We start from the raw sequence: 14769 nt of genomic DNA on the forward strand, positions 1-14769 counted from the left end.
GAGTTTAAGGTGACGCCATTTGGTCTCAGTTCCGCACCAGCGGCGTTTCTGTAAGTAATGAATACAGTGCTGGCAGGCCTGAAGTGACAGATTTGTCTGGTACATTTAGATGACGTCGTATTCTTCGAGAGCACCTGAAAATGCTTTGAACAGTGCTAGACGCAATCAAGTCGTCCGGCCTAACCTTGAAAGCAGAAAAGTGCCACTTTGACTATGAAGAGCTGCTGTTTCTAGGCCACATCGTTAGCAAGGAGGGAGTAGGCTCAGACCCGCAGAAAGCAGCTGCTTTCGCACTGTTTGCTACGCTGGCTTATAATAAAGCTGTGCGCGGACTGTGCACGTTTTACGGACGATTTGTGAAAAACTTATCGCGCACCGCGAAGCCTCTGACCCAATTGACGAAGGCCGACGTGCCATTTAAATGCGAAGCGCCGCAAGCAGAAGCCGTCAAAGAAATTCAGCGTCGTTTACAGCCCTCACCGATCCTCGCACTTTTTGATGAAAACACCGATACTGAAGTTCGTACCGACGCAAGCTGCGTGGGCCCAGGCGCCGTCTTCGGTCAAAAAAGCGACAGGCTGGAGAAAGCCACCGCACCGACGCTAGCCGTTCCCTTTCCAAGGCCTAGACTAACTATCAGACAACTGAGAAGGAGTGCCTTGCGATCATCTGGGCTACGTCGAAATTCCGCCCCTACCTGTACTTACGACCGTTGAAGGTGGTCAGCGATGACCACGCGCTGTGCTGGCTTGAAAAAAACCAGTCACAAAAGACAATGGACAAGAGAAGGAGTGTACACGCCACAACGACTGCACTGTCAACTGAGATTTATTAGACAAAAACATAGTCCCAGCAAGGCCAGCAGAGCATGCGCAACAGCCGTATCACAACTCACAGCGCATAGGGCACACAAGATACACCTCTACCGTGACCGGCCTAAAAAAGCAAATTCCTTTTCGAGTAAGAGCACCGAAGTTGTGCTAATGCAATCTTGGCTTGACAAACTGATATGGCAAGCCTCCAAGATTTCTCGCTCTTCCTTACCCCTGCCTCTACCAAGAATCATTACGTTGCTGAACAGTGGACAAAACCCACATTCATTGCAATGGCGAGGCAAGTTGGCACCGTCATCGGATCCCAGTGAGAAGTGGTGCTCACGCAGCCGGTCATTAATACTTCGACCTGTTTGGCCTATGTATACTCTTTCGCATGTGAGGGGGAACTTGTACACGACCTGAGCAAGCGGTTCTCGTGCTGCGTTGTACAAACGTAGTTCCTTTCCCTGCCTCGGTAGAGGTGTATCTTGTGTGCCCTATGCGCTGTGAGTTGTGATACGGCTGTTGCGCATGCTCTGCTGGCCTTGCTGGGACTATGTTTTTGTCTAATAAATCTCAGTTGACAGTCCAGTCGTTGTGGCGTGTACACTACTTCTCTTGTCCATTGTCTTTTGTGACTGGTTTTTTCAAGCTACTATGAACCAACTAGCCCACATTTCAACCCTTCTGTGCTGGCTTGCCAATTTGAAGGATCCCTCTGGAAGCCTCGCTCAATGAAGCCTGCGCCTCCAAGAGTTTGACGTCACCGTCGTTTACAAGTCCGGACGCAAGCACTCCGACAATGGCTGCCTGTCACGAGCCCCTGTAGATATACCACCACAGGACCACGATGAGGACTTCTTCCTGAGACCTATCAACTCCAGCTCATTTGTCCAGCAGCCGCACTCGGACCCCGACCTAAAAGGCCTCACTGAGTACTTAGAAGGCAAGGTTTCTTCACCTCCCGTCTCGTTCAAACGAGGGTTGTCTTCGTTCTGTGTAGAGAACGATGTCCTCGTGAAGAACTTCGCAGCGAAGAAAACAGCCTACCTTCTTGTTGTACCGGCAGGTCTGCGCGAAGAAGTTCAGCCTTCACACGACGAGCCGACAGCTGGACATCTCGGATTTTTTCGCACCCTCTGCCTAATTCAAGACCAGCATTACTGGCCACGACTGTATGCCGATATCACACATTATGTGAAAACCTGCCGAGATTGTCAGCGACGAAAGACCCCTCCCACCCGACCAGGAAGATTTCTAAACCGCACTGAACCTGCCTCAAGACCCTTTCAACAGATCGGCATGGACTTGCTTGGCTCTTTCCCAAAGTCAATGCCTGGAAATAAGTCGATCATCATAGCGACCGACTACCTGACCTGCTGCGCCGGGAAAAAAGCCCTTCCGAACGAAAGAACAGCAGAAGTCGCCAAATTCTTCATGGAGTGCATTCTTGTGCGACAGGCGCCCCCGATGTGCTCATCACGGACAGAAGAACAGCATTCACGGCGGAACTAACGCAAGCCATCCTGCGTTACAGCCAAACCAGCCACCGGAGGACAACTGCATAGCATCCGCAGACGGACTTACCGAGCGCCTGAACAAAACTATCGCTGATATGTTCGCCATGTATGTCGATGCCGAACACAAAACCTAGGACGTCATCCTGCCTTACATCGTCTTCGCCTACAACCCCGCAGTGCAGGAGACCACCCAGACTACGCCTTTTAGGCTCCCCCATGGCAGGGAGGCCACGAGCACGCTAGACGCCATGCTGCTGAACGTTACCGAAGAAGGTAACGTCGACGCCGCCGCCTGCCTTCAACGTGCAGAAGAAGCCCGAATACTTGCCCGATTGCGGATGAAAGACCAGCAGCGGACCGACGCCTGACGAGGACGAGGACGCAACGCGGAATAGTTAGGAGGACGCAACGCGGAATACAAGCCAGGAGACCGAGTCGTGGTTTGGACGCCTATTCTCCGGCGCGGATTGAGTGAAATGCTTTTGCGCCGGTATTTCGGCCCGTACAAGGTTCTTCGTCGGCTAGGCGAATTGGACTATGAAGCCGTCCTTGATGAAATGACTGTATCCCAGCGGCGCCGCGTACGACCAGAAGTTGTCCACGTCGTCTAAAGCCTTATTATGTGCGCTAAACGACGCTGTGTTTCAACACTCGGTGTTTATTTTCGCACAATCCGTTTAATTGGTTTCTAGCCGCTTTATTTGTTTTAAGGCATCGGATCGATGCTCCTTCCAAAGGGGAGTAATGCCGCGAATCTTTGTAGCGTTTGTTTGCTCAATCTTCAAAGCTGCCGACACGCCCCTTTATAGCTTTGTTTGCGATGCAAGACGCGACCAGATGTATCACGATTCTTCGCACCCTGGGGGATCCACTTCTAGGTTGTTCCAGAAAGTTGTAGTAGCTTTGCAAGCCGTATCTCGAAAGTTCGCTGCTAGCTTTAAATTGAGCACGGCCGAGACCGGCGGGAATTGTGCTCAACGACAGCCGAGCAAGCTTGTTTCTATGCCGCCGCCGAGCGACTCAGTCCATTGTTGGCGCAAGCCAGCCGAAATAAAGAGCTTTGTTTAGGCGCCATTTTTGATGTCATCCTGCTCCCCGGATTGCAGTCACCGTTCCGTGTCATAACTCATTTGTTGCTTTTTTCAGCTCTTGTTTCGAACTTTCTGTTTGTAAGCAGCCTCACTACGGTAATGTTTAAAAGGGCCCGTACGCAACAGAAATTAATAAACTCTTGCTCATTCCCCGACCCAACAGCCAGTTTTCTTTAGGCCTGTCATTTCTGTTTTCATCTCTGCACCGTGTCCTGTTGTTCACTTCCCATCTGTTCAGCATTACATGTTTCCTTCGCAATATTATTTGCACGCACCGTTGTGCATTGCCTCTTTACGCGTCTAGAATTATTGGCACATTGTTCCCTGAGTGGAGGGGTGTGGGCAATGTATTTCTGGAGCTGTCTTCGTCTAAAAGGTCGTAGTGTTCATAGTTTTGGCATAGAAAATTGCAAAATGAGAGTGGGCGCCCACGCTTCCCCTTTGAATGCCTGTTCGGCTATGTCATGTCTATAACGTTGTGTGTACCGTCATTAATTCTGGCCGCCAGGTCTCAAGAAAGTGCAGTTTATGCCTGAAAAGCTGCTTCTGAGGAAGTCGGTTTACCCTTGCAGGGATAGCCAAGTTGTCTAGGACCTCAGTCGAAGAAGCTCATGAGTTCGGGCCGGTGTAAGTTTGATCCTGCTCAAGGCAGTTTGGTATACTTTTATGACTTCTTTGCTGGTCCATGGTAGAGAGAGGGCAGGAAGACAGTTTCTTAAGGTACGAAACAGCCTTATGATGCAATACTAACTCGTCCACTTTGCTGTGTTGCGGCAGTTTCTTGAGACACACGAAGTGAACATGGGAAGGGATGCTTCAAAGTGCTTGCTAACATTTGGGCAGAGGAAAAGCCCTCTTTTCAGAACGTTGGCAAGTGCCCTGATGCTTAAAACTCCCTAGTTCACTTCGTATGTTTGTTTTCAGGCTAGAAACTGACGCCAGTTTCGGCGCAGGGTTCGGGCTCAGTGTGGGCATTAGTTTCGCAGACAATGCCGTAAGGGCTCAAATAGTATTGCCAATAACATTACCTTGAAGAATTTCATGCTTACTACAATAAAGGGGCGCCAATGATCAAAAACAAAGTTATATGGCCGACACCAGATCCAAGGTGTCTTAGCCGCATTCCAAGGTTGCTTGAATTCAAGCTGTAGGCTTGCGCTAACTGAGGCTACGTCCTGTTTGCGTCTGATAAAGGGGTAAGTTAGATCCACTGAATGCGTCACGTCTGCTGTCACGTGTTGATTGCCTCGACACGAAGGGGTGATCAACATTCGTTGTAAGACGAGAGCTTGAGTGATTTCAGGGCTCATTGCAGCGATGCTTTTTGGCACCGAGCGCAGCATGACCATAGTTTCACTTTTGCTACTGGCATCATTCGTCAGCCGCAGGACGTATGTTGTTGAGAGCGCTGTAGCTAAAACGGGCAGCAAATAAATTCCATACGACGCTCGTCCACAATCAGCTGGCGGCCAACGTGTTCAGGCGCTATTCAGTGACGGCTTAGCCAGAAGCAGGCAGAAGCAAAGCACAATTTCGTTGTGACACATAGGGCACGTGCACAGAGCGCAAGCCTTGAATTACAAATAGAATTCGCAGGGCTCTATCCGCATTTAGGTCTTCACTGTTTCTGCTTCAAGCGGAGTCCCACCCAGGCACACCCTGTCCGTCATGCGCAACAGACTCGTGACCGCGTTTCCGCCTGGACAACGTGCTGTTGCCAAGGAGCCAGCGCGCTTTCTCTGCCTTGTCCGTAACTCCTGGGAAAAACCACAGCTGCAGTGCAGGCATCGATTGTTCCTCGTTCCCGTAGTGGCAGGCAGGTGTCAAAATACTTGCAACGTTGGCTCCTTCGGCCGAGCATACCGTCTGCCTTTCTGCTGTCAGCTGTCAGAAAAGGCGCTGCCCAGAGTTAAGAGATGGCGCGTGCACAATTGCTCGAGCTGCGCGCAATCCTGAGTAGATAGATCGAGCCTAGGAGAAGCAGCTACTGGCTCTGCCTCGTGGAAACCCCGTGAAAATATGTTCCAAGGCAGTCTGAAGCTGCTGCAAGATGGCTTATCCTCATGGCTGGTATACTACATGTGCTCACTGTATAACCTTGCAGACTCATCAAAAAAGGAAGCATGCACAGGGAGGGAAGAATCCAATCGACGACGCAGGCCGACAATCATTAGTTTGCTCAAGTGAACAGTGAGATTTCACCGGAGAAAGTCTTTCACCTGCATTATTACCTAGGCTAATCGTTATCGCGCTAAGTCGCTAATATTGCGGGAAGAAATCACAAAAGAAAGACGGAGACAAGAGCGCTTATGGGATCGTTCTCTCCGCCGCGCTGTTTCAGTTGCCGATGTGCGTGCATACCGAACAAACTTTTTAATATTTGCGTACATGGACTTTATTTCGTAGTTCTTTAAAAGCGACTGGTAAAAAAAACCATAGCAGGGGTGTACTTGCGATTTTTTTCAACAACCTTAAAGTGGAAAACAGCTCTAATGATCCGAGTAAACCAGCACTGTCGTCTGATTTCTTATTTGGTTGTGCTTCTTCGTGCTATACTCCTTGCTTAACAATTCAACTGCTGGTCAAGATAATAACGCATATTGTGGATCAACCCAAAACGGACAAGGGACCTCGGAAAGAGAAGACGAAACGGGCGCTGTCTAGCAACTTAATTTGATTGGAAAATCGCGTGAATTATAAAAGGTGTCTGAACGAAGGTCTCAGGCTGAACGAAACACATGGCAATACGATGTGTCTGACTACCTGTAAAAGTTCCCGAACACTTTGAAGTTCGAAGACCCCTTTCTTGTTCCAAGCTCAGCATCAGTGGTGGAGTATTTGACGAACCCAGAATCCCGGACAGTGTTCACCGCTTAGCGTAGACGTCGAGGACCTGCTCTATTCCCTGCCGCACGCGAACCTTATGAAGCGAGTCCAACAGTGCATATTCGAGCACAACGATGAAGTCGCATTCATGGAATGCTTGCGGAATTTCAGTGGGGTGCCTCCTCGAGCTTCTTTCGTCGTATCTCTCTTCCACTGTGGTGTCCTGGGATAACAAGGTCTTCGTACAAAAGTCCGGAGTGTGCATCGGTTCTCAAATTGCACCTACCCTCAGTGGCATCTTTCTTTCGAATGTGGATAGGTCTCTGAAAGCGGACATTGAAGATTTCACCGCAGCTGTTTTCAGGTACGTCGACGACTACCTTGTATTCATCAGAGAGCCGAGCAGCATTAGGACGGCACCCGACGCACTAAAAATATTCAGGGAAATGGGACAAGGGTTCAACTTTTCTTTTGAGTTGCCAAAGGATGGGTTCTTACGATTTTTAGACCTTGAGTTGAGACTGGCCAACCATCATGTTTGTTGGATGTATTCACCAAAGGCCGGAAAGCCCATTCTCTCCTACAGTTCGCAACGTTCCAGACTGGTGAAGGACGGGATAGCGGTGTCTTGCCTGTCGAGAGCCCTTAAAATGTCATGTCACCACCGGCTCGAGGAGGGCTTCCTTGGGCAGGTAGCCAGACTTCGTGAAGCGGGCTATAAAGAAAGGAACCTTGCACGGTTAGCAGAACGAATGTTGTGCAAGCTGAGGTTAAAGGCGGCACCTCTCCCTCCGGGGCAGCAGGAAGAGGGAAGAAGGACGGTCGCGTGCATCCCGTACCTACACGGTGTCTCCCATCGTCTGAAGAAGATCGCTGCGTGGCAGAATGTGCAGGTGGCGTTCTCCGCCGAGCATAAAGTTGGGAAGATATGCGCAGCAGAGCACAGTAACCTGGAGCCAGCCTCGTCCAGAAAAGACTTTCGGCAGTGCACTGTATCACACACAGAAAAGTTCATGAACTGCAAAAAAAATAGGAGTAGTATATAGGGTTCCTTTGTCTTGCGGTAAGGTTTAGTAGGACCAGAGGGGAAGGTGCATTAATATCAGGCTGAAAGATCACGACAATTCGCTCGACTACAAAAAAATCCCCTTCCTGTAACCTAGTGCAGCATTGCCGCGTTTGCAAAGATGAAAATGAAGACTCTTGCTTGCCTGACTTGCATAATACTGAGATCCGGTACTACAGCAGCAACTGGGTAGGCAAGGAAATCTTTGAAGCTCATTGCATTGCCAAGAACACTTACACGTGTGTGACGATACCATCTGTGGCATTACAGAGAAATGAGATAGCCTTCCTCGATAAGAGTCTTCCATCCGCTGTGCAATCCTCAGTGTGTTGTTTTGCTCAGTAAGGCATGTTGCTGGGCTAGTTGCTTTAGCATTTTTTGAAGCTTGCAGGAAATCCACCTTGGCACAAATAAATTCACACAGACAAAACAAAAGACACAAGGAGACAACACACAGGCGCCTGTCCGTTATCTCCTTGTCTCTTTTGTTTTGTCCGTGTGAATTTATTTGCGCCAAAGTGGATTTTTTCCAAGCTTCAATAAATTATTCTTTTGGTTTAGTGAGCTTTTAAGCTTATATATTTCACGCGGTTTTTCAATAAAATTCAGTTGCTAGACAGGGCCCGTGTCGTTTACTCTTTCCTAGGTCCGCTGTCCGTTTTGCGCTGGTCCACAATATGAACTACTTCCAACTAGCGCAACACAACGTACTGTTAAATAAAATGCAAATAGGGCATGGTGAACCTTCCAGCGCGAAAGACAGGGGCGAGAAAGGAGACAATAGCACTGACTCGCAACTAAACTTTTTTGCAGAGAACGCGGAATCTCAAAAAGCGAAGCAGCACCACAAACCACACAATTGCACACTTGTGGTATGCTTATTGGTAATTGTGTGGTTTGTAGTGTTGCTTGCCTTTTCTATATATAGCCTGTTGACTTCAATAAACGAGTCAGCACTTGTTTTATCTCCTTTGTCGTCCCTTTCTTCCGCGCTGGTAGGTAGATTCGCCGTGACACCATGAGAGCATACCAACTTGCCCAAGTCTCTATCCTTCTGCAACCGAGGCTTTCCTCTTGTGACATCAGTTTGTTCACTGCAGCTGCCTGCTGTGGTAATGAATATTGTTTTATCATCAGAAGAAATACGGTTTATGGTTTATGGTTTATGGGGGTTTAACGTCCCAAAGCCACCCAGGCTATGAGAGGCGCCGTAGTGAAGGGCTCTGGAAATTTCGACCACCTGGGGTTCTTTACAGTGTACTGACATCGCACAGTACACGGGCCTCTAGAATTTCGCCTCCACCGAAATTCGACCGCCGCGGCCGGGATCGAAGCCGCGTCTTTCGGGCCAGCAGCCGAGCGCCATAACCACTCAGCCACCGCGGCGGCCATCAAAAGAAATACCTTTTTTCAGCTACCAGCTGCTCACTCTGTGTGCCTTTCTCTTTGTCCTGATGCTGAGAGATTTCAAGGACAGGTATGAAATTTCAATAAAAAGATAACTTCTAAGATATTTTGCAAACATATGCGCTATTCAGAATTTTCGACGAAGAGTTGTTATACATGCGTACATAAAAAGTTAGATGGAAATTATTTCTTCTAGCGTCTGTTTTTTGGTAGTGAGAAACTCATGCGCAATATATTATGACGGCAGCTTTTTCTCCAAACACCCTCAAAGCAATCTTGCTTTAAGCGACTTTCTGATTAAATATGTAGTAACGGAACAAATCCTGTCGCAATTTCGAGATTGCAAGTGTGTGCCGTGTGTGCCGCAACAGTTGAAAGGAGTGCAGCGCTCAGCTCGAAGCATCAAAATGCAGCGCAAGCTATGCCTAATAAAAGTACTCTTTTTACAGCAGTCTGAGTGAAAGTGTGAGGACTAGCAGTCCGGAGTGTGACTTTAGGTCTCATGTTCTACAATGTGAAATCTGAAGCAAGGAGTACAATAAAATGTATTGTAAAGTTATGTCCGAAAATTTAGTTTTGAATTAATTTTTACGTGATTGGGAGAAAAAGGTGATATAAGTGCCACATTTACACCGCCCATTGTTAGGAATCACCGGCAGAAAGTGAGATGAGGGAAAGGAACGACTGCAATGGACGCAACTGAGGATAGCGTGCCTTTGTCAAACGGTTTGTTGAGGCTAGCGAAAGCGGGCGGCATGCCATAAGTTGGCTGTTTCACACTTAACGGCGTCACATGGAGCCCACCTCAATACATCGCGTGCATCAAGCCAATCCAGGATCACTGATCGAAGCAGCCAGTAGAGAAAGGGAAGGTAACCAACAGAGGGCGGCGACGGGGAAAGAAGGGAAGAAGTAGGGAGAAAGAAGGGAAGGGCTCACCGAGAGACTGAAAGGACTCGGTGATACTTCCCGCTGTCAGTTCAGTTTCCGCATAGCGCTAAACAGACACTGACACAGGGAGACAAACAGGACAGACGCTAACTTACAACTGAACTTTTACTGCATGCAACCAGGCAATATAAGCACTTTCTTAACAGCGAAGTGCAGATATAAAACAACTGAAAATATAGGAAGCACTCATGCAACGTTTTCGTCGAACAACATTTACGCATTGGCAGACATGAAATGCATTTCTTTGTCAGATAAAAACTCTGAAGCAGCACTTACGCACTTATCTTCTTTTTGCGACATTATATAGAACGCGTCTATAATTTCCCCTGTAAGCTCATCTCTGTGGCATCCAATGACAAGAGACCCTTGAAAATCCGGACAACAGCCAGGACACTTCTTTCTTTTTCCATCTCTTTCTTTTGCGTTGATGTCGCCAGCAAGATGCCCTTTGACACCGTTGACCGCGCAATGACCTCGGAGGTCAGCGGCCACGCGAACTGGCCTAATCGGTTCTGTGTTTTTCTCTCCGCCCGAGCGGCTGCATCACGGAAGCGAAGTGCTCGGTGCGAGAATCATTCCTTCTGCGGGTGGCCGGAGAAATCAACAACCAACTGAAAAACCAGCGCGCGCGATGGCACAGCACCTGCCCTTTCCTCCCGTTTCCCAAGTGAGAGACCAAAGTGTGAAATCGAAAAAGAAAACACTCAGTAGAGAAGCGTTTGCGGGTTTAAAGACAGTAAAAATAAATTGAAAGGACGCTCTTCCCGCTCGTGCTCGGCAGGCTCCCCGTCGACTAGTGTCACTTGCACTAGCAGCCGAGCGAGAAGCCAGAAGGCGGCGTAGCCAGTCAGACGAAACCGGGCGGCAAAGACCTCGCTGCAACAAGAGCTGCGCCGGCGACAACGCTTCAAATTCCGAACTGTCGGCTCGGACGAGGGTCGTGCTAGAAAGGCCACACCGGAGCGAGAGCATTGGAACAGTCAGCAAGAAGCAGGCTCACGCAATTGTTTACTTGGGCTTTTGTCTAGTATAGCCAATTTTTGAAGCGAAAGCTCCACTACGCCATGTTTCGCCAATGTCATCGACTGCCGCCGCATGACCTTCAACTGGAGGAGCTCCGGAGGTGTGGCCGGATGTGATATCATGCGATGCACCGCAGCTGCACGCCGTCGTCGCCCGCCGCGCTGAACCCCACATCGCTGAAGTCCCTTGAAATTTGAAAGTACCGCCACTCTTAGAACTTCGCCTCCTCCTCGTCCCCGCACTGCCGAGCCGCAGGTATTGGCTGCACGCCGGGTTTTGCTTCGCGCTGATTCATCTTCGTGCTGTTTCCCATTAAATCACGCAGAGCTTGTGTTTTTGCTTGTGGTTTTATTTTTGGTTGGAACCATTTTTCGCCTGACCTTGTCGCGACGGACGTAGCACGCATTGGTTTGTGGGCTGTGCGCTCGCATTCTGACGCGTTGCTGGGCATTTAAGTGCAGTAAGAGGCGTGAGGTCTGGTCATCCAGTCATGATGTCCAGACCGTTAAAAGCTTCTATAAAGACGTGGAATCGGCAATGAATAAGGTAAAATCACACTACACTGTACTGATGGGCGGCTTCAATGCGAAAGTTGGCAAGAAGAAGGCTGGCGACCACGCGAAAGGCAACTATTGGATAGATTCTAGAAATAGCAGGGAAGAGCTATTAGTCGAATTCGCAGATAGAAAAAAATCACGGATCATGAATACCTTCTTCCGAAACGATACAACAGGAAGTGGACCTGGAAAAGCCCCAATGGTGAGACGAAAAATGAAATCGACTTCATACTATGCGCTCAACCTGGCATCATTCAGTATGTGGCCGTTCTCGGGAAGGTGCGCTGTAGCGACCACAGAATATTGATGTCTCGAGTTAGCTTCGACTTGAAAAGGGAACGGAAGAAGCTAGGGAAGAGGAAGTACTTTAACGAGTTAGCGGTAAGAGGGAAGGGACAGGAATTCAGCATATCTTTGCGGAACAGATATTCGGCTTTAACTGAGGAAAACGATCTTGATGATCATACAATGAACGATAATCTGAAAGCTATAATAATAAGTGCCCAGTAGAAGTAGGCGGTAGGACAGTTCGACAGGATACCGGAAGGCTATCTCAGGGGACGAAAGATCTGTTTAAGAAACGCCAAAGCATAGAGGCGTGTAACACTACCGACAGAGTCGAACTGGCAGATCTATCGGAGTTAATAAATTAGCGCAAGGTAGCCGACGCAAGCAAGTTTAATATGGAGAAAATCGAGCATGCTCTAAAGAACGGAGATAGCCTAACTGCGGTAAAGAGGAAATTAGACAGAAGGGACACCAGATATATGCGTTAAGAGACAAGGGACGCAATGTCATTAGCAATATGGCTAAGATAGTTAATGTAGCCGAAGAGTCCTACACAAATCTGTTCAGTAGCCAATGTAATCAGAACGTTAATGAGAAATACTGTACCAAACAGCAATGCATCATCCAGCCAGTAACGAAATAGGAGGTAAAGAAAGAGGTAGGAGCACTGGAAAGGGGAAAAGCAGCTGGTGAGGTTCAGGTAACAGGAGATGTGTTGAAGGACGGTGGAGAGATCGTGCTAGAAAAAAACTAGCCACTCTGTATACGCAATGCCTTATGACCTCGACCGTACCAGAAGCTTGGAAGAATGCAAACATTATCTTAATTCATAACAAAGGAGGCTCCAGGGGCTTAAAAATTACAGACCCATCAGCTTACTATACTAAGGTAATCGGTAATAGAGGTAGGGCAACCTTAGACTTTAATCAACCAAATGATCAGGCAGGCTTTCCTAAGCTCTATATGTAGCTTTCGACGATTACAAGTAAGCATTCGACTCTCTGGAAAGCTCAGGAGTCATACTGGTATTGCGTAATCAGGGCGTAGAAGAGCCTCATGACAAAATAATGGAAGATATATATAGGAACTGCACAGCTTCCATAGTCCTCCATAAAGTCAGCAATAAATTTCTAATAAGGAAGGGCGTCAGGCATGGAGACACTATCTCGCTAGTGGTATTCACCATCTGTTCACAGGAGGTATTCCGAGGCATGAATAGGGAAGAGTTGGGAATAACAGTAAATGGAGAATACCTAAATAATCTGCGTTTCGCTGATGATATTGGGTTGCTGAGTCACTGAGGAGGCCAACCGCAAATCCTGATCAATATGTAAGACAGGCAGAGCAGAACGCTGGGCCTAAAAATTAACATGCAGAAAACTAAAGTAATGTTCAACAGTCTAGAAGGTAACAGGAGTTCACAATTGGCAGCGAGGGGCTCGAAGTGGTACAGTTCTACTTATGGCAGGTAGTGACAGCTGATCCGGATCATGAGAAGAAAATAACTATAACGATAAGAATGCGGTGGAGCGCATATGGGAGTTTCTTTCAGATCCTGAATGGCAGTTTCCCAATATCCCTCAAGAGAAAAGTGTACAACAGCTGTATCTTACCGGCACTCACCTACAGGGCAGAAACATGAAGGCTAACGAAAAGGGTTCAGCTTAAGTTAAGGACAACGCAGTGAGGCATGGAAAGAAAATTGATAGGTTTAACGTTAAGAGAATGGAAGCGGGAAGGGTGGGTGAGGGAACATACGCGGGTTAATGCCAACTAGTCGAAATCAAGAGGAAGAAATCGGCTTGTGCAGGGCACGTATTTCGAAGGCAAGATAACCTCTGGTCCTTAAGGGTAACGGAGTGGATTCCAAGAGAAAGTAAGCGTAGCAGAGGGCGGCAGAAGGTTAGATGAGCAGATGAGGTTAAGAAGTGTGCAGGCAAAGAGTGGATGCAGCTGGAAAAAGGCAGGGTTATTTGGAGAGACACGGGAGAGGCCTTTGCCCTGCAGTGAGTGTAAGTCAGGCTGATCACGATGATGACGACGATGATGAAGAGGCGTGAGAGTGGCTTCGCCCTTTTTATGATTCCGCTAGGAAAGCGCGATGGCTAGCGGAGGGAGAAGTGGCTTGACAAAAAACTCGCAGAAAAGACTTCGTTCCGACAACAAACAACGTAGCAGCATGGTAGATACTGATTTGTACTGTGAACAGCATGCATTTGAATACATGAGCTTGAAGATACCTTTCCTGAACATGTTAACAAAACTCGTTGTGAGGCTAGTTGGTGAAGCATAGTTTCTCGAAGTTCTTTATAGCGCTACAAAACACAGAAGAAGGACGGGCGCTGCCCATCCTGTGTACTTCTTCCTGTGTCCTTGTTTTTTGTAGCGCTATAAAGAACTTCGAGAAACTATCCTGAACATGTTTGAAGCCGTGTTTTTTTTTCACTGAGACCCAAACGGCGCCTTAGGGATGAGGGTTTTCAAGCTTGTTCACTGATATCTGCATCCCTTACATGAAGGGATTATCCGCGAAAGCTAATCCACGTTGTACTTCTCCTATTGTTACATCTGTTCTGAATACCGCGGCCATGCATTAGTGGGCGGTAATTGCAGTTTGCTTTCGGCGGAGTTACAGACTCCTCTGACAGAGCTGCAAAGTGATCGCGGACACTTTGAGTTGATATCTACTACTATGCAATAGCCGGGGTCCTTCCGCTCAGGTTGTGAAAGATTTCTGTCAATTTTTTGGTGCGAAGGCACTAATTCTAAGGCTGCTAACGCGAGCAAAATCTTGTTTTGCTTACTTGGAAAGCAGCTGCATAGCAACAGTTGCATAGGAACACAATAACATTGAACCTAGCATTGTGATGACACTTTTCCTATACGTGATAGACACAACCAGGTTCAGTCATGACACGACTATGACTTCAACTTGGACTTTGGAGACCCGGGCCATCCCGAAACTCCGGCACGATTCACCCAAAACTTGACCTTGGCCAAGTGCACCAAAATTCCGACACATATAATAAAACACGGCCTGTAGGATGGGTGCACTGAAATTAGAATTAGATATTAGAATCCCCAGAATTTGGAACCGGTAGCCTGAAAATTAAATTAGGCAAAATTGTACGAAAATTGATATCGAAGTATAATGAACGACGCCCAGTTCGATGGTCGCACCTAAATTTGGGCCGGACAACTGTGTCGTTGTATCTGCCTCCGTCC

The sequence above is a fragment of the Amblyomma americanum genome, chromosome 4, assembly GCF_052857255.1.
Source record: "Amblyomma americanum isolate KBUSLIRL-KWMA chromosome 4, ASM5285725v1, whole genome shotgun sequence".
Taxonomy (NCBI): Eukaryota; Metazoa; Arthropoda; class Arachnida; order Ixodida; family Ixodidae; genus Amblyomma; species Amblyomma americanum.